The sequence below is a fragment of the Manis javanica genome, chromosome 7, assembly GCF_040802235.1.
Source record: "Manis javanica isolate MJ-LG chromosome 7, MJ_LKY, whole genome shotgun sequence".
NCBI lineage: Eukaryota > Metazoa > Chordata > Mammalia > Pholidota > Manidae > Manis > Manis javanica.
The window spans coordinates 76,499,870-76,519,834 of record NC_133162.1 but is presented as its reverse complement, the minus strand read 5'-3'; the positions used below and the strand labels follow the sequence as shown (position 1 = coordinate 76,519,834).

Genomic DNA, 19,965 nt, shown 5'->3' with positions numbered 1-19,965 from the left:
ACCGTTCTTGTGAATCCAGGCTGATTGGTTTCTCAGAGCATGAGAAAGACTGTGCACAGAAAGAGGAGCCAGGACTTTAGGAAAATTGTGAAGTCTGTTGATGTGGCTTTCCTGATGCTGGGTCCCACCGTCCCAGCTGGAAGTTGCCAGGGACTTGGCCCAAGACAGCTGAAGGCCAGTGTCAGCAGCCTGCCCAGCTCAAGGATCTGCCCCTCTTATTTTCTTTTACAGGTTTGTGTTTACGAATAAATGTCATTTCTTTTTCCTCTCTAATCAGCACAGAAGATCACACTGCTTCACCAAGCAGATTCAGGCCCAGCAGAAAATAAAACATGTTGCATCTTCACCAGCTGGCCCCATCTTGCTGAGAATCAGTGCATGATTCACCTTGGCCCATGCAAGGCAGCCATCTTCACTTTCTCCCATCTCCACTTTCTGGCGCTGTCACCAAACAAGTTTCCCCTCCCAAGATATTATTTTTCATCCTGAACAAAAAAAATACAATAGTGGCTTAAACATGTCAGTTTGTAGAGTGATACAGTCTTTTCAAATTCCCACATGAATTTTCTGAATTAAGTCCTACTTATTATCCTTACAATAGCCCTGGGACAACTTCCTCATCATCCCATAATCCAGAGAAAACAAATGATGCCCCAGGTGACATTAGTAAAGACAAAATTGAATCTCAAGTTTGTTGATTTAAACTTCTGCTTTAGGGTGCAGTAAAGTACCCCTTGGGCACGCGTGACTGGCTCAGGACATAAATGAGTGACCCTCTAGCACTAAGGAGGCTCAGGTGGGGTGTGATGGGGGCTATCCAGGGGGTGGGCACCCAACCAGCACTTTGTAAGGTGAGCCCAACCGAGAGCTGGGCTTTCTGGAGACTTGAAGAGAACCATCAGCTAAAGAGAGAATTCAGGGAAGCTGAACAGGTTGCTGCACTTCCAGAAAGAAAGCACTCATTAAATTAAGAGATGTCTAGGACTGCCTAATTGTGTAAGGTAAAAAATAGCCTTGGGCAACTGGTTCTTTTCACAGCAAAGGAGCTGTTCAGAGAAAAGCCAGCTCATTGCAGTGATCACTGGCCATCTAGTCCTTGGCAGAAGGCCTCCGTGTTTGCAGGGCCAGGCTGATTCTAGTTCGGGTGCTGCTTAGGTCCTGCTTTGGGACACAGTGATGTAGAATGGGGACCTCTCTCACCCTCTCCATGTCCCGAGAGCAGGAAGAAGTGACCCGTGAGCTCATTGTCCTGAGTGGCAAGCATTCACGCAGAATAGGACTGAGCTCTTTTACACAAGTTTCACCAGCTTGAGCTTTGGCCCCTTATTCTGCAGTCCTTTTCAGCCTAACGTCTTTTGACAAAGACGAAGCAGCATTACAGGAGGTGAGGAGCTCTGCTTTCCATCCATAATTCATCAGACTCGCCCTCCTGGTCTCCAGCACCAGGCCTGAGCTTTCTGTGAAATTCATATGCAAAATGTCATTGTACAATAATGGAAAGGAACTCCTGATGTCCCTAAATGGTTACAGCCTCAGATTATCACTCAGATTATCAGAAGTCCAAAGCTGCCCACACCGTTCTGGGAGGCTGCTCACCTCATGGTCAGCCTCGTTTGGAAGAGTGTCTCAGAAACCATCAGCCTCGAATTCCGGGACTCCTTCCTCTGGCATCATGCTTCTCCCCTTTGTACCTGACACCCCGACCCCTCACACACACACACATGAGTGTGAGCACACACACTTCTGTGAGCCAACCCTTGTGTGTTATGATGATACTCAATGCTCAGAGAAGCCTTCACTATTTCACCCTGCACAAATGCAAGTTTTGGCCACGCCTCTCACTCTCAGTGATGCTCCCATGGTGCCCCCCAAAGAGTGGTTGAACCTAAGCCCTCCAGGATCACACGTGACTCACAAGCATGCTGTAGGAGTCAGAGAAGCTAGTGTGCCAACCACGTCCACACTGTAAAGTGTCTGCAAGAACCCCAATGATTTCTCGGTCCTCTGGCCCAGTTTTGTTGAACACAAAGACAATTTACATATCACAGCGGGGACTGAGGAGGGTTAAGTAAAGTTCTGCCTGCCAGGAACTGACATTTTGTGGCATCTGCTGTTGCTGTGTGTTCTGCAAGACCTGCATTTTGCCTGCATCTCCACAAGGGTGTTTTAATCATCAAGGGCTGCTCAGCTTCCCACAGCAAGGCGTCTCCTTGTGATGTCAAACCTTCAGGACCCTTGAGCTTGCTCCCCACCCAGACTCATGTCCTGCAGAACCAAGCTCTCTGTCCTCACCAAGACCTCCCTCCTCATGCCTCTAACAGGTGCTCCAGGCCCCAGCCAGCCCTATCGTCTGGCTGAGAAGTAAGGCACCTTGGCCAGCACAGGTGGGGCTGGCTCCATATACCACAGCCCCTACCACTCTCAGCCCTGGAGTGCCATTTGGGTTCAGGAAGGTCCATTCTTAATTTTCAAAATAACCTGGTTAACCTTTCAGGTGATCACATCCCTGGGCTGGGAGGAAACAGCCTTCAGCAAGCACTGCTAACACAGAGAGCTACAGGCCCCAAACTGGCTAAAGAAGAGACTCTTATTGGTGGCATTCAGGACAAGGCAGGACATTTGCAAAATCTAATTCAACTCGTCAAAGTAACCCTGAGAAATGAGGGAGAGTGATAGAATCCAGACAGGAGTGCTGCCTTTTTGAATAAGCCCACCTACCATCTCAGAGAGACCTAGGTATCATTTTACCCAGGCTACAAGCATTCTCCAGAGGACATGCTGGCAAGCCGCAAGTCAACCTATTCTCTAACTCATCCCCTCGGAAAGCCCGCTAAAAAACCTGGCCATAAATAGCCTCTTAGCCTGTAAGAAATGCCTTCTTTGTTCTGCTGGCCAGAACAGAGGGGTCCCTCTCAGGTCCAGCGATAAACCTGCGTGGACGGTGGAGTTAGTGGCCCTTCTTTTCCTTTCAGAGAGGCCTCACTCTCATTCCCAACTTTGTCAGTATCCATCACACACCAACCGCCTCCCAGTCATCACCCCATCTCTGTGTGTCTGCTAAGGCTGCTGTCCCTAAGTGCCACAGACTGGGCAGTTTAAGCAGCAGAAATGAATAGTCTTACAGTCCAGAAGGAAGACATTGGCAGGGTGGCTCCTTCTGGGCTGAGGGGAGGGTGTGTTCCCGGCTTCCCTCCTTGGCTGGCCAGCGCCGCCTTCTCCCTGTGCTCTCCCACGGGCCCGCTCTGTGCCTGCCTGCATCCTCATCTCCTCTTCTTATAAGGAACCAGTTCTGTTGGATTGGGACCCGCCCTACTGGCCTCACATTAACTTGGTGACCCTGCTTCCAAATAAGGTCACCTCTGAGGCGCTCTGGGCTCAGACCCTGACACAGCTCTTATGGGGGACACAACTCTACTTGTAACACCATCCTTCATTCGGGTAGAGCCTACATTGTCCCCAACCCTTGCTTCACCACACCCACATTACCCCCAATCCCTGTGCCCTTCCCAGGTCTCTCCACTTTTATATTTCTTCCAAATTCCTCCTTGACCAAATTCTTAATTTTCAAAATAACCTGGTTAAACTTTCAGGGTCTGAAATAACTCCTTGCCATGCCAACCCTGACAAAGGCAACCTGAGGTTCTTGTGTCTGGTCCAGGCAATCGCATCCCCGTGCTGGGAGGGAACAGCCTTCAGCAAGCACTGCTAACACAGAGTGCCACAGGCCCCAAACTGAAGGGACCCTGGGGCATCGAGCTCGTCAGGCACAGGGCATGTCCAGGGGAGCCTGAGTGGGTCAGAAGACAGGACCGGGAGAGAGGTGGCACTGCAACCTGCTGGCCCCTCTACTCCCATGTGCTGGTAAAGATGCTGTATCGTGCATGACCATTCTGTACCAGGTCTTCTGGACACTGCCATATGAAGATAAGGCCCCGGAGCTGTGCCTCTTTATCTTCTGCAAAATCCCAAGGGCTCAGATCCATTGGTGCCTGTGTGAAGCCCTCCCCCAGTCGGGCAGTCACTTTCAGGACTTTGCAGACCTGCTTCAGCCCTCTGTGCTCCCTCAGCTCTCGCTGCTGAGTGTTGCCCTGTCCTCCCAACAGCAGAGAACACAGAAATCTGTGGAAGGGAGCATGGACATCTTCCTCATCTATAACACTGGGCTTTCCAACCTCTGTGCCCGGCTGTGGACACCCCTCACCTGGCTTAGGTCTCCCTCCCACTTCAAGTACCCTCTCCTACACCTCAGAAACACGTTAATGACCAACCATTCTGTCTCTTAACTCAAACTTCTTCCTCTCAACTGAATCCTTCCAATTCATTGGCTTTTAAACAGTCAAATCCATGCCTAAATAAACTGCACCCAGACCCTTCCATCAGACACCACAGGACCCCACCTTCCTCCAATGTTCTGATCTCATAACCGCACACCAGGCCTATCCTTTCTGTCTCTGTCTCTCTCTCCTCATTTCTTCCTTACTGCAGGAAGCATGGCTGCTTGGCTCTCAGCCCCGCCCAGCCACTCATTCATTCAATCCACCAACACAGCTGTGAGCTGGCACTTTGCGGGGCACCGAGACTGCACTGATGAAAGCAGGTAAGATCCCGTACCCCATGGAGTTTACATCCTGGTGATGAGAGAGCAACAGGAAATGAGAAAACGCCATAGCTCATCGGGAGGTGAAAGGCCACGGAAAGCATGCAGCAAAGTCAGCTGATAGGGCGGGCCGCGGGGGAGCGCGTGCGCTGCGATCCGGAGCGGTGGGGACGGCGGCACGGAACCCACGCTCGCTGTCCAGGGTTCCTGAAGGCCGTGGCCCCTGCCTCCGTCTCTGCCCTCTCCTCCTCCTTCCATACAGGCGTAGCCTCCTCCACCCACGCTCAAGGTGGGCGCTGCTCAGGTGGTGGCTCCTGAGCTTTCTCTTCTCCTCTGCAGCCCTGGGATGTCGTCCAGCCCTGCAGTGCCACCACCAAAATTACATGACACACAGATGCCACCTCCAGCTGGGCCCCTTCTGACCTCTGGACTGGGATAGCCTGCTGCCCTCTGGACGCTCCTCCCAGACGGCCCACGAGCTCTCAGCTCAATCTCCCCAAGATGGAAGGCAACACCCCCACCTGCCAACCCTGCTCCTCTTTCCGTGTCCTCTCTCTGTGATGGCCATCCTTTTCACAGAGCAACTCTTTCCTCATCACCCGCTTTCGTCACTGCTGCCTCTTGAGACACAACCATCACCACCAACTGTCATTTCTCCAAATACCCAAAAGATGAATTCCTGGATTGACCCAAACCAGCTGAGAACCCCTCGCTGACCCCATTCTCATCACATGTCTTCGTCTGCAAAGGGCCCTGAGAGGTACTGTCTAGGCACCCAGGTGTGGGGCTGGGCCCCCAGCGCACACAGGAGGCCTTACAGCAACTCCCTCCAGGGCCACTGTGTGTGCTGATGGTGCCGCCCATCACTGGCACCGTAATCCCTCCTGGTTTCAGCCGGCATCACAGTGCCCTCCCTGTGCAAATGGTCAGCTTGGTGTCATGGGCACTGCAGGTCTTGTAACTAGTTGTGACTGTCTCATCTCTTTGGCCACAGGAGGCCTCTGCACCACACAGGCGGCCGTCCCTGGTGATCTGTGGCCGCAGAGGCTAACTCCTCCCGGCCTCCTGGCCTGTTTTCCCCTTGTTCATTAGCATACTGTTTCAGAATGTGTGGTGTTTCATTATGCTGTACGATGGCATTCAACCCTCTCTGAGGCATGACAGATACAGGAAGATAGACATGTGGACAGACAGCTGAACCAGCATCGGGCTGCTGCACTGGGGGTGCACCACGAGTCCATGACAGACACCCTTCCAACCAACAACGTGCAGCTCAGCCCAGCAATGGTGAGAGTGAAGGGCCACCGACCAACTTGGTTCTAGACCTTTGAGAAGTCACGCTGGAAACTGCTTCCCAATTTCTCAGGTGCTGGGCATTTTTTCTAGCTAAATTAGTTTAATAAGTTAATTCATTCATAAACAAACCCCAAACCGGCTATGAGCTTTGTATACACATATTTTCCAGTTGTGTGATAATTCATTGGTACAATCTTTTCACAAAATTATTTGCTAATATGTATTAAAGGAAATACAAATATTTATACTGCTCTTAATGTCTAACCCAAATCTGAAAAAATTAAATACTCACATGCTATTCATCATAGCACTATTTCTCATGACGTAATGAAAAGGTACATAAATAATAACGCCTACTTATGTGGAATATTATGATGTAATTAAAATTGACAGCCCGCAAAATAATACAGCAACATGGAAAACATAATTTAATACTAAGTAAAGCTATCGACATCAATATATTTGTTTGACATGAGAACAAGTCTGATAAGAAGATTCTGGGAATAAATGGTGACAATGTTTATATGCGGTGCTAAGATTTGCAGTGATTATTTCATCTCACCTCTGTTTTCCAAAACAGTTCATGATGTGGTCATCCTGCGTTTTAAAATGTTACCACTCAGGACACAAGCTCATTGTCTGAGAGGATGATGAGTCAGCCCAGAGGCCCAGGGTCAGGGCATGTGCAGAGATGCCAGAAGGGATGCAAGCAAACAAGGGCACACACCACGGTGCCTGCGTGGCAGCCACTGCCAGATTCACGGTGGCTTCGGGGAACAAAAGCCCAATGAGTCAGAATGTCCTGCGGGCCCAGCCTGACACTCCAACTGTCCGCCCAGAGCTTTCATTGTCACAGAGCAGCCTGGAGAGATACGAGCCCTGCCTGCCAGGCTGCTGTGGTCTGGATGCTTGCTGGCCACACACATCCATTGGGCACCGAAACAAGCCTGCAAAGGCAGCTGAATCACATTTAAAAGAGCGTAACTTGTCTTAGTCTGGTTTTGGTTTTCAGAATCTTGGGTAGAGACTGACGGCTGGAGGAGAGCCTTCTCAGAGTGGCAGTCAGACGTCAGAGAGCCTTCCCAGCCTGCAGAACCATGGAAGGCAATGGGCTGCGGCTCGGTCTCCTGGCCCCGCTTAGCTCTCTCCCTGATGTGGCACTTCTGAGAGCAAGTGCTCCCGAGGAGGCTGCACACCGCAGGGGGCACAGACACCTTAGGCTCCTTGAGCGCTGTCTACTGCTCACCATGGCGTAGCCTCCAATATGCTTCCCTTTAAGGGATGCTTTTTGCTCCATAGGAACTGCACTCGGCTGGACCACCCCAAGCGGCTGGGTGCTGCAGAGTTCCCTGGGCCCTGCAAAATGAATCGGTGCAAGGCAAGATGAGTCACAGGGCTCCCAGTTAGGAGCCCACGTCTGGCGAGCACCTAGGGCTTTGGGGGGCTCAGGAAGCCCAGGCCAGCTGTGGTCTCTCAGCAGTATCTGCACTTCCCCAGGGGAAACTTCTTCATCTGAACTAAGAGATGAGTTGGAAGGTCACTTGACGCATGTGTACCCGATGCTGCCTGACCTTGAGAAGGAGCAGAAGGAATGTATTCCCGTGACTTTCTCAGCCAGCCCAGGCTCCAGAAGCCTGTTTCATTCAGTGCTCCTCATGTTCTTTGCAACCCGAAGTTTATGCTGCACGTTATGGCTTCTGAAAGCAAAATCCCTCAAGCAGATGCTGTTTCAGTCTCACCTCCCCTGTCCCCCTCAGAGCTACATCCCTGGAAGGCCAGCACCAGCTCACTCGTGTGACATTTAAAGTGCCAATACTTCTGTGGGGTCAAAGGATGGAGACGACCCTAGGTTAAAGACTGCAGGGTTCAGCCTTGCATCCTGCCCACATGCCGCAGGGCACCTACCTTCCCAGGCAAACATGCTCTAATGAAATCTCTGGGCAGAGGGAGCAAAATTTGTGTTTTTCACTCCGTGTTTCTTGAAGGTAGTAAGGGACTTTCCCCACTGTCCCCAGTGAAGTCTCCCAAACTATCTTGTTTTTTTCTAGGCTCAACCTTTCCAGCCTCTTAATCATTTCTGGGACCATTCCCAAGACTCTCTGGCTCTCTAACCCTGTCCTAAAAGCCTTTCTTTTGTACTAAATAAGAGCAAGCTGAAACATTCTTTGGACTCAGAAGCCTCCAGCTTTGCATGGTCTGCAATTTTTCAAAAAATAGAAAAAATAGTAACAAAAAAGCCTGAAAAACTTATTTGACAAATGAGTCAGCAGCATTAAAGTAACTGCCACACAGTGGATTGTCTGCAAGAGCCTGATACCTGGGCTGTGCTCTAGACACTTCACATATGAGGGCGAGACAGTGATGCCTTGAGACCCTGCCACAGTTTACAGAGAGCACCTTTGCCTTCAAAAGCTTCTGTGTTAATCAAAAGTGATTAAAACCAGGTCTGCCACCTTGAGCCTTCTTTCACAGTTCTGAACAAGTAAAGAAAAGCAGAGGTGATTATCTGGCCAGCTCAGCAGGGATTTGCTCCTTTCTATAAAAATATACACACTGACAAAAAGACAATGGTAGATTTACAATTTGTCCGATTTGATCGCCTTTCAGCACAGGAAACCCTGGCTTGCGTCATCCATTTGAGGGGCTGTTGTGGGAATTGTCCAGGGAAGACGAGGCCCAGCCTAGGACCCAGACTAGAAGTCAAGCTTGGATGTCACCTTGAACCTAACCCTCCAGATCCAGCTAGAATGTTCCAGCCCCCAAGGCAGAAGGGGTCCCTGTTCTCTGTGCTCCCACAACCCCTTGGTCGGCTCTTGCACAGCACTCTGGGGCCTGGTGTGAGGTATGCACCCGCCCACCTCACCCAACAGACCGTGAGTGCCTCTATCTGCAGTGGGGCTCCACTAAGCCTTTCCTGAATCGTTAAGAGCTTCTCTTTCTTTAATGAGCCGTGAAATGGGAAGAGCCCTCTCCTCACTTCCACCTGGACTCAGCAGCACTCATCGATTCTACTGATGAGGCAGTTAGTTGTAAGACAGATCCAAGGGACCTCTCCTCGTGGGCAGAGTTCAACCAAAGAAATCCCAACTCATGGGGATGGAAACCCATTGCAGCCAGAGGGGCAAGGGGGTGCTCACCCCGGGCACCCACCCAGAGGGACTTCACCCTCTCCTTCCTAGAGAGGCCTTAGGAAGTGTTGTTCTGAGCCTTATTAGAAATCAGAAACATGGACATTAAAACAATGAGATGATACTCACAATCTATGAAATTAACAGTTTTTAAAAAAATAATAAACAAAGTCTGACAACTGTGTATATGTATATGGAGGAGAGTAGATATTGGTACACATTTTCCAAAAATAAGAATATATTCAAGAATGGTACTTACAGCTATAATACAAGGTATAGGTTTTAATATAGTAATTGAGGCTTTATTTTTAGAATAAGAAATTAAAATAAACTCACTATGCAATTAAGAAGTGACACACTAATCTCTGCTAAGCTAGGCAGCAAAAACAAGTAAATGTTGAAATTCCCATGGCTCAACACCACAAAGGTTCATTTCTCCCTTGAAGTCAGATGTAGGTTGGGCATCTCCAGGCAGTGTCCTTTCCAAGTGCATTTTCCCCTCCCAGGGACCCTCAGATCCAAGCTGCTTCCATCTGCCGTCCGCCGTCTGCCATCACTGATGCTGGGGAAGATTCGCAGAGAGTGCCGCAGCCTGCACAGCAGCGGCATCCTCATTTCCACCCACATCCCACTGCCTGGAACTGAGCCCTCTGACCCCAATCAAACTGCAAAGGGATCGGGAAATACAGATTTCCTAAGTGCTCAGAGAGAAGCAATGGTGTGGCGTAACCATGACATGACTGCTACAGATGGCTAAGTGACACGGTGACACATCCCATATTCGGATGAGGGATCACCTTGCAGCTATTAAGCTTGCTCTCAGAGAGGGTCTGAGCCATGTGAATGTCTTCAGAGCATGTGATGGCTGCAAAACCAGGAAGCCAAGACCAATACCTGTAGCCAGTGCCTCATCCCAATACTATGCACACGTGTGTGTGCATGTACATGTGTGCACACACTCAGCACCCCCAGGTAAGCTGGGTCTTTTCTACATTGATTGCTTTTCTTCATTCTTTTTCAACTTTTCCCTAATTTCTCTTCAATATGCACACATCCTTGTCAGGATAAAAACTTAAGTAAAAGCTCTTGATTAAAAGTATCATTAATACTTATGCCACATGTAATACGTTTACCAAGTAATGATAATGATGTGGCTGTGAGGCAGCCAGAGCTGTAAATATGTTTGTGCCAATCCTTGGAGAAGAATCGGAGGACTTTTTAACTCCCTGGGAATCTCTGCTGGACTACGTTGTTGCTGATGGGAATATGCATGTGAGGGAAGCAGAGAATGTTCCGAGTGAACAGATAATATGACATCTTGGCAAAAAAGCCAGATTTGGAGTTGGAAAATGTGGGCTGTTTCCACACTTTCACATATGTTCTGGTTCCTGGGAGAGGAAACTTCATCTCTCAAAGCCTCACTGTGTTCTCCAGGGTTGTCCTGAATATACAAACATTGTTTCCAAAATGTGCTCTTGAGGTATTCAGGGACAGAAGCATCCCATAATTTCAGTACAAACTGAACTCAGGGTAAAGTGGCTTCTTTACTGCAGGGTTTCCTGAGCTCTGAATACACTAATGTGTTTCCTAAGTATCCAAGTGGCAGATATAATTTCTTAGTCCAAGTACACTTTCTCTAAAATCATCTTATGGGACTGGCACTATGAAAAAATGCTCATTTACTGAGAAAATCGAGGTTAAAAGTACTCACAATAATAACATCTTAGCTTTCATAAGGATTTGCCATTTTCTGTTGCTGTCTTTTGTAGAACAATAGGTCACATGGTAGGGTCTCAACAGAGCCCGCGCTGTGTTCATTCCACGTGTCAGCGTTGGTACACCTGGAGGACTGAGGGCCTTTGGGGACAGTCTACATAGAGGACCAGGAGGCGTGCTGGGATGAGCCTTGTCCTCAGGGAAAGACAGTAGAGATTCTGGCAGAGACATGCAATGAGGCAGTGTCCTGGCTGCATGGGATGAGCAGAGTGAGCAGCATTGATTCCCACTGTGATAACACCCTGGGGCACCACTGGGCATCAGGAAAGACAGGCTCGAATGGGACAGGAAAGGGCAGGCGCTACGTGGTCATCCATAAAATTCACAGGTCATGCCTTGGGTCTCTCAGAACTGTGCAGAAGGAGATGGACAGACCTGGAGCCTCTGCAAGGGGAGAGGGAAGAACCTTTCCATTGCAATTGGGAGCAAGAGGTCTCATCAATAAATATAAGTATGAGGAAATGGAGTGTCCGATGTGGCACCTGGAACACAAAATCTACAAAATCGAATGGCTGTGGGGATCAGGCAGGCAATATGACAATGTCATGAGTGGGGCAGGTGGGTGTAACAATAAGGGTTGGTGGGGACTGTGGCAAACTGGAAGGCTCTTGCTCCATTCTAAAAGAGAGCAACAAATCACCTCCAGGTAACTGCTGCTGTGCAAGAATTTGGACCCATTGAAGTCAGGTCTTCCAATTGTTCAAGAAAAGCCAGAGAACCAGGTTTTTAAAGTAAGATATATCTCTGGCCACTTGTACCCTAAACCCTATCACTTTCTAAATTGGGCTTGCTTAGCCAACCCAAGGTTTATCATTTCGTCTACTTCACAATCTACATAATCCATCAGCATAGCCTCTCAACTCTAATTCCAAAATACCTTCAGCATGTGACCACTTGTCACACCTGGACCCTGGCGCCAACACCACCCTCTCCCTGCATTTCTGCAGCAGTCTCCTCACACCTGCTCTTGACCCCATGTCCTCTGGCCAGAGTGAATGCATTAACAAAAAACCCCACGTGCCAGTCCTCAGTCAGAAACCTGGATGGCTCCCCAGTAGGTCCAGAACAACAGCTAAAGTCCGTACAGTTTCTTATAAGGCCTCCAATGCCAACCCGCCCTTGCCACTCTGCCCCCAAGTTCCATCCCCTCCTCTCATTCCTGCCCTACAGCTCTGCTCCCTGCTCACAGCATCCCCTTGCTGACATCCCAAGAATGCTCCCAGCTCAGGGAGGTGGCATTTACTGCTGCTCCCTCTGAACACTGTTTGCCCAGAGAGCCAATCCTTGAGACTTCCCGTCTCATCTCCTTCAGTTCTTGGCTCACATACCACCTCCTCAGTGAGGACATCTCTGGGCAACCTATTTAAGCAGCTGCCCGCCCTCCATCTCCCCCAGCTCTCTTCCCCAGGGTCCTTTCCTTGATGTGCTTTTCTCCAGAACATGTACCACCAATGCTTTGTACTGTCCTCACTCATTTTCCTTATACTCTGTCTCCCAAAATGAGAACGAAGGCTTCATGAAGAAAGGAGTTGGGTTCCGTTGTTCACCACTCCACTTGCAGCCCACGGAAAGTAAATAAGCAAACAAACCTTTGCAGGAGGAGGAAAAGCAAAGAATGAATGAGCAGATATTTAACAAGGAGGGATGAGCTGGATCCCTGAATGAAAACCCATAAACTGGTTCGAAAGACAAGGTTCTGGTCATGGACAAAGCACAGCGGGAGACTGAGCTCAGAGGGGAAGGATCCGGCAGGGGAAAATGGCATTTTTTCTGCTTTGTTTGCATCCTTTCATGGGAGAGTCCCCATCATAGCTCCATGAGCCGCACGCCGGCACCAAAAGGCCAGGACCCCTGGAGGTGTGGAGGAAAGCATTCCAGGCTTGGGCTGGGAGACCCTGGGTCAGTCATCACCACACTTGGTATCAGATTTTCCTACTGGGAAATAAGAGGGTTGATCTCTGTCAGGCCCTCTGGGCCCTGGTGTCAGAAGACATTAAGATTCAAAAATTCTTCAGGAACCGAACTTTGTAAGAGAGATATTTCTATTTATCCCCAGAGATGAGCAGATTCACCTCACTTATGACACACTTTGACAATACAGTCTGGTGTATCAGCAAACAAAAAAATGATAACTTTGTCAGACCAGCAGGACAGTTTTGTGAACCCTTTGTCGATGCTGGGATGTCCATGTTATTACTTAGTTAACCTGGGGTTGCTGACAACACATTGTCCAGGGTACACTGAGGCTAAGAAGGCTAAGCAAGTGTTCAGAGGTACATGGGGTACAAGCTCAGCTAATATCCAACCTCCCACATCCTGTCCTTACTTGAGTGGGTGGTGGATTCATGAGGCACAGCCATCTAGAGGCAGTGGTGACTCAGAAAAAATAAAATAAAAAATTGCACAGTTCTTTTCCTTTCTTCAACAACTGAGGCCTAAATATAAGGAGCCTTTAGAAGACAACAGGAATGACAGACAAGTGCCAGGTGGAGTCAATCAGCTCAGGGTCCTAGCAGCCCAGGGGAATCTAGGCCCAGGCACTCCATCTCCATCCACCAAACCATTATGATGGATAAGGAAGGCCTGTCCCCAAAGACAGACACTTGAGATTCTTGGAGGTTCTATGTCATGCCCCCACGTCACCTTTTAAGAAGAACCAGCTTGAGGCCAAAGGGTCTTCTTTGAAACTGTGTTCCCTGCCCAAAGCGGACTACACAGGCTCCCTTTAGGCTGCGACCAGTGGCTTTACTGACTGTGGAATCAGGGGATGGTGTAAGGTTTGGGTGCTGCCTTCGCCTTCACTCCCAGGGATCGCCACCACTCGCAGGGGAGACAGCTAGCTATATCCAGAGGGCTCCACCTCCTCTGCTTCCTGCCTCCACAGCTCAGCTTCCTGATGTTCCTTCCAAGAGGCAAAAGTATGTGCACCTGCCCCAAACAACTCATTGGGAAGCCACAGATTCCGTGACCCTGGAGGAAAACTGCCCCAGGATCTCAAAACACTCCCATAGGATCAACAGAACTCCGCACATATTAGCTATGGACCACTTAAGATAAAAGGCCACTCCAAGTGTGGCGGAGTTGCATAATGGCAAGTTAGAGAGACTGAAACACAAAGATGAGAAAAAATGTATTTACCTGAGTAAATAAACAATTGAAGGAAAAAAGAAAGCCACTACAAAATACAAAGTTAGTAGACAAAATGGGAGAAATTAATCATTTGGTATCATTATTGGAAATCAGTGTGAATGGGCTGAATGTCCTTACCTAAATGTGAAGATATTCAGATTGGATAAAATTAAAATTGAGCAGTAAACTGCCTGGAAGAAACACACAAAAGTCAAAATGATGGAGGACTTCCACTTCCACAATGATAGGGCAGATATACTTACTCCTATTCCTCCTGCTGACTACAGCTAAAAACCTGGGCATTATGAAGGAAACATAAGAAGGCTGAAAAGTAGAAAAACGAAGATGGCTAGGAATCTCAGAACCCAAAGAATGATAGGATATTGTTCCTCGGAGTTTCTCTTGGCCTCACATAACTCAGACTGGGTATTAAAGAAGATCGCAACCTGGAAACTCCAATAGGTACAGACAAAAATAGCCCCCAGGGGAGGCGGAACCAACATGGTGGCATGAGTAGGAGAGTGGGAATCTCCTCCCAAAAAACATATATATTTTTTAAAATACAACAAATACAACTAATACTAAAAGAGAGACCAGAAGACACAGGACAATAGCCAGACTACACCCACACGTGTAAGAGCCCAGTGCCTGGTGTGAAAGGGGTAAGATACAACCCCCAGCCCGGCAGGACCCGAGCACGCCTCCCCCGAGCTCCCGGCGGGAGTAGAGGTGTTGGAGCTGGGGGTGGAGAGGGAGCCCAGGACTGCTAAACACCCAGACCCAGCCACCTGCACCAGAGCGCAGACACAGTGCATGCACAGAGGGCTGTAAACTAGGGAAAAAGGGCAGCAAGACCTCTGAGCAGGTTCCAAAGCTGATGCCCCTGTGACAAAGAAAAGCAAGTACTTTTTGAAAGTTTTAAAGGGACAGGGATGTAACAGCTGGAGGGAAACAACACAGATCACAGCCCAGTGGTTGGAAATTACAGGGAAAACCGGGCGCACTAACCCCCTGGGAAACAGCTCTGAGACCCCCCTGGAGGTAAACAGCCAAACAGCCCCCTGTCCCTTACACCTTTGGGCGCTGTGAAAGCAGAGAAGCAGCCTAAGACAGGTCATGCTCTCAGAAAGGAAGCTTCCTCCATACCGGCTGGGCAAGACACAAAGACCCAGACTACATGCAATTACCCAAAACAAGCCACTAGGTGTCGCAGTTGTCCCAGTAAAGAAAGGCCAGTAGCAAGTGAAAAGTTTGGCCCTCCCAGCTGACAGTCAATAGCACCTATCAACATGAAAAGGCAAAAAAATATGATCTAGACAAGAATAACCCAGACAGCTTCAGCATCTGCTACATCTTCCCCTGAGAAGGAACCTGGGGAGATAGATTTAACCAGTCTTCCTGAAAACGAATTCAAAACAAAAGTCATAACCATGCTGATGGACTTGCAGAGAAATATGCAAGAATTAAGGAGGGAGAATAGAGAAATAAAACAAGCTCTGGAAGGACTTCAAAACAGAATGGACGATATGCAAGAGACAATTAATGGTCTAGAAAACAGAGAACAGGAACGCAGAGAAGCTGATGCAGAGAGAGATAAAAGGATCTCCAGGAATGAAAGAATTCTAAGAGAGCTGAGTGACCAATCGAAACTGAACAATATCCGCATTATAGGGGTACCAGAAGAAGAAGAGAGAGAAAAAGGGATAGAAAGTGTCTTTGAAGAAATAATTGCCAAAAACTTCCCCAAACTAGGGGAAGAAATGGCCTCTCAGACCACAGAGGTACACAGAACTCCCATGACAAGGGTTCCAAGGAGGGCAACACCAAGACACATAATAATTAAAATGGCAAAGATCAAAGACAAGGACAAAGTATTAAAGGCAGCCAGAGAGAAAAAAAAAGGTTACCTACAAAGGAAAACCCATCAGGCTATCATCAGACTTCTCAACAGAAAACCTACAGGCCAGAAGAGAATGGCATGATATACTTACTGCAATGAAACAGAAGGGCCTCGAACCAAGACTACTGTATCCACCACGATTATCATTTAAATATGAAGGAGGGATTAAACAATTCCTAGACAAGCAAAAGTTGAAGGAATTTGCCTCACACAAACCACCTCTACAGGGAATCCTACAGGGACTGCTCTAGATGGGAGCACTCCTAAAAAGAGCACAGAACAAAACACCCAACATATGAAGAAGGGAGGAGGAGGAATAAGACAGGAGAGAAATAAAGAATCATCAGACCGTGTTTATACTAGCTCAACAAGCTAGTTAAGTTACACAGTAAGATATTAAAGAAGCGAACCCTGAACCTTTGGTAACCACAAACTTAAAGCCTGCAATGGCAATAAGTACATAACTTTCAATAATCACCATAAATGTAAATGGACTGAATGCACCAATGAGAAGACACAGAGTAATAGAATGGATAAAAAAGCAAGATCCATCCATATGCTGCTTACAAGAGACTCACCTCAAACCCAAAGACATACACAGACTTAAAGTCAAGGGATGGAAAAAGATATTTCATGCAAACAACAGAGAGAAGAAGGCAGGTATTGCAACTCTGGTATCAGAAAAAACAGACTTCAAAATAAAGAAAGTAACAAAAGATAAAGAAAGACATTACATAATGATGAAGGGCTCAGTCCAAGAAGAGGATATAACCACTATTAATATATGTGCACCCAATACAGGAGCACCAACATACCTAAAACAAATATTAACAGAACTAAAGGAGGAAATAGACTGCAATGCATTCATTCTAGGAGCCTTCAACACACCACTCACTCCAAAGGACAGATCCACCAGACAGAAAATAAGTAAGAGCACAGAGGCACTGAACAACACACTAGAACATATGGGCCTAATAGACATCTACAGAACTCTACATCCAAAAGCAACAGGATACACATTCGTCTCAAGTGCACATAGAACATTCTCCAGAATAGACCACATACTAGGCCACATGAGGACCCTCAGTAAATTCAAAAAGATGGAAATCCTACCAACCAACTTTTCAGACCACAAAGGCATAAAACTAGAAATAAACTGTACAAAGAAAGCAAAAAGAATCACAAACACATGGAGGCTAAACAACATGCTCTTAAATAATCAATGGATCAATGACCAAATCAAAATGGAGATCCAGCAATATATGGAAACAAACGACAACAACAACACTAAGCCCCAACTTCTGTGGGACACAGCAAAAGCAGTCTTAAGAGGAAAGTATATAGCAATCCAAGCATATTTAAAAAAGGAAGAACAATCCCAAATGAAAGGTGTAATGTCACAATTATCGAAATTGGAAAAAGAAGAACTAATGAGGCCTAAGCTCAGCAGAAGGAGGGACATAATAAAGATCAGAGAAGAAATAAATAAAATTGAGAAGAATAAAACAAGAGCAAAAATCAATGAAACCAAGAGCTGGTTCTTCGAGAAAATAAACAAAACAGACAAGCCTCTAGTCAGACTCATTAAGAGGAAAAGAGAGTCAACACAAATCAACAGTATCAGAAACGAGAAAGGAAAAATCACGACGGATCCCACAGAAATACAAAGAATTATTAGAGAATACTGTGAAAACATATGCTAACAAGCTGGGAAAACTAGGAGAAATGGACAACTTCCTAGAAAAATACAACCTTCCAAGACTGACCCAGAAAGAAACAGAAAATCTAAACAGACCAATTACCAGCAACAAAATTGAAGCAGTAATCAAAAAACTACCAAAGAACAAAACCCCCGGGCCAGATGGATTTACCTCAGAATTTTATCAGACATACAGGGAAGATATAATACCCATTCTCCTTAAAGTTTTCCAAAAAATAGAAGAGGAGGGGATACTCCCAAACTCATTCTATGAAGCTAACATCACCCTAATACTAAAACCAGGCAAAGACCCCACCAAAAAAGAAAACTACAGACCAATATCCCTGATGAATGTAGATGCAAAAATACTCAACAAAATATTAGCAAACCGAATTCCAAAATACATCAACAGGATCGTACACCATGACCAAGTGGGATTCATCCCAGGGATGCAAGGATGGCACAACATTCGAAAGTCCATCAACATCATCCACCACATCAACAAAAAGAAAGACAAAAACCACATGATCATCTCCATAGATGCTGAAAAAGCATTTGACAAAGTTCAACATCCATTCATGATAAAAACTCTCAGCAAAATGGGAATAGAGGGCAAGAACCTCAACATAATAAAGGCCATCTATGAAAAACCCACAGCCAACATTATATTGAACAGCGAGAAGCTGAAAGCCTTTCCTCTGAGATCGGGAACTAGACAGGGATGCCCACTCTCCCCACTGTGATTTAACATAGTACTGGAGGTTCTAGCCATGCCAATCAGACAAAACCAAAAAATACAAGGAATCCAGATTGGTAAAGAAGAAGTTAAACTGTCACTATTTGCAGATGACATAATACTGTACATAAAAAACCCTAAAGACTCCACCCCAAAATACTAGAACTGATATTGGAATAGAGCAAAGTTTCAGGATTCTGTGGCTTTCCTATACACTAACAATGAACCAACAGAAAGAGAAATCAGGAAAACAATTCCATTCACAGTTGCATCAAAAAAAATAAAATACCTCGGAATAAACCTAACCAAAGAGGTGAAAGACTTATACTCTGAAAACTGCAAGTCACTCTTAAGTGAAATTAAAGGGGACACTAACAGATGGAAACGCATCCCATGCTCATGGCTAGGAAGAGTTAGTATCATCAAAATGGCCATTCTGCCCAAAGCAATATACAGATTGATGCAATCCCTATGAAACTACCAGGAAAATTCTTCAATGAACTGGAACAAATAATTCAAAAATTCATATGGAACCACCAAAGACCCCAAATAGCCAAAGCAATCCTGAGAAAGAAAAATAAACTAGGGGGGATCTCACTCCACAACTTCAAGTTCTACTATAAAGCCATAGTAATCAAGACAATTTGGTACTGGCACAAGAACAGAGCCACAGACCAATGGAACAGACTAGAGAATCCAGACATTAACCCAGACATATATGGTCAATTAATATTTGACAAAGGAGCCATAGACATACAATGGCGAAATGACAGTCTCTTCAACAGATGGTGCTGGCAAAACTGGACAGCTACATGTAGGAGAATGAAACTGGACCATTGTCTAACCCCATACACAAAAGTAAATTCAAAGTGGATCAAAGACCTGAATGTAAGTCATGAAACCATTAAACTCTTGGAAAAAAACATAGGCAAAAACCTCTTAGACATAAACATGAGTGACCTCTTCTTGAACATATCTCCCCAGGCAAGGAAAACAACAGCAAAAATGAACAAGTGGTACTATATTAATCGGAAAAGCTTCTGTACAGCAAAAGACACCATCAATAGAACAAAAAGGAACCCTACAGTATGGGAGAATATATTTGAAAATGACAGATCCAATAAAGGCTTGACATCCAGAATATATAAAGAGCTCACACACCTCAACAAACAAAAAACAAATAATCCAATTAAAAAATGGGCAGAAGAACTGAACAGACAGTTCTCTAAAAAAGAAATACATATGGCCAACAGACACATGAAAAGATGCTCCACATCGCTAATTATCAGAGAAATGCAAATTAAAACTACAATGAGGTATCACCTCACACCAGTAAGGATGGCTGCCATCCAAAAGACAAACAACAACAAATGTTGTCGAGGCTGTGGAGAAAGGGGAACCCTCCTACACTGCTGGTGGGAATGTAAATTAGTTCAACCATTGTGGAAAGCAGTATGGAGGTACATCAAAATGCTCAAAACAGACTTACCATTTGACCCAGGAATTCCACTCCTAGGAATTTACCCTAAGAATGCAGCAATCAAGTTTGAGAAAGACAGATGCACCCCTATGTTTATCGCAGCACTATTTACAATAGCCAAGAATTGGAAGCAACCTAAATGTCCATCGATAGATGAATGTATAAAGAAGATGTGGTACATATACACAATGGAATACTACTCAGCCATAAGAAGAGGGCAAATC

The 19,965-nt window shown here is 46.5% G+C and overlaps 1 pseudogene; it reads left to right on the top strand.

The window, feature by feature from the left end:
• Positions 1 to 4,699: 4,699 nt before the first annotated feature.
• The window catches only part of LOC140850309 (eukaryotic translation initiation factor 2A-like), a 30,722-nt pseudogene continuing 15,456 nt past the window's right edge, over positions 4,700 to 19,965 (top strand).